Below are 818 nucleotides of genomic sequence, written 5' to 3' on the forward strand. Positions count from 1 at the left end.
GTCGGGGGCTCCGACCACCCCGTCAGCGCCCGAAGGGGCGGGGGCCGACGGCCGGAGAGCTCACCCGAGGGCACCCTCCCACCCCCGCGCCTCTGGGCGCACGCGCAGCAGCGGCCGCCTCCCGTATTTAGTCCGCGATGGCTTCTCGCGCGCCCCACCGTCCTCCTCCCGAAGGCGGCTCCCTCCCCGTGCCGCACGGGGCCCCCGGGACCAGCCTCGAGCGGGTCCCCGAGCAGGAGTACCCCTAAACTGGAACGGCGGTGGCCGGACGCGCGCGTGGGGAAAAGAAGCGGCAACCGGAAAGAGCTGACGGGTCGCCAGCCGGCGAGCCAGGCCTCAGAGGAAGAGGAAGGCCGGGGCGAGCCGAGGTTTGCCGAAGGCGGCGTTCCGGCCCTGCGCGGGGCGGGGAGGAAGACCGAGGCTGGGAGAGGAGGGGCGCGGCGGAAACGGCCGAGCTTTGCCGAAGGCCGCGGCGTCCGAGTTGCCCGGATGTAGTTGGTGGAGCGGCAGCGGCGGCACCAGCGGCGGCGGCGGCGGCAGGAGGAGGCGAAGGAACAGGCAGCGGCGGCGGCGGGGGGGAGGAGGGGAGGAGGCGGCGGAGCAGGAGGCAGAGAAGGCGGAGGAGTTAGTCGCTCTCCGCGGGGCTGGGCCGGACGCGTCTTCTTGCCCCCCTCCCCCCGGTTCGCCGCTGCCGCCTCGTAGTTGGCGCCGCTGCCCGGGCTGCGAGTGAGCGTGGTGTCGACGGAGGGAGATGGCCCGGGAGCGCCGGCGCCAGTAACGGGGAGGTGCTGTGAGTCGCCGAGGGCGCCCGGGCCCCG

The 818-nt window shown here is 75.2% G+C and overlaps 1 protein-coding gene across 2 annotated transcripts in view; it reads left to right on the forward strand.

The window, feature by feature from the left end:
• Positions 1–9: 9 nt before the first annotated feature.
• WAC (WW domain containing adaptor with coiled-coil) overlaps positions 10–818 on the forward strand; it is a 71,154-nt gene continuing 70,345 nt past the window's right edge. Inside the window, exon 1 of one of the 2 annotated variants that reach the window (XM_004693053.2) lies at positions 10–368. The gene's annotated coding sequence lies outside the window, so the exon portion shown is untranslated. The remainder of the gene's footprint in view (positions 369–818) is intronic. The other variant, XM_012732754.1, reaches the window with a different exon arrangement.

Source organism: Condylura cristata, unplaced genomic scaffold (genome assembly GCF_000260355.1).
Source record: "Condylura cristata isolate star-nosed mole 26May11 unplaced genomic scaffold, ConCri1.0 scaffold00035, whole genome shotgun sequence".
Taxonomy (NCBI): Eukaryota; Metazoa; Chordata; class Mammalia; order Eulipotyphla; family Talpidae; genus Condylura; species Condylura cristata.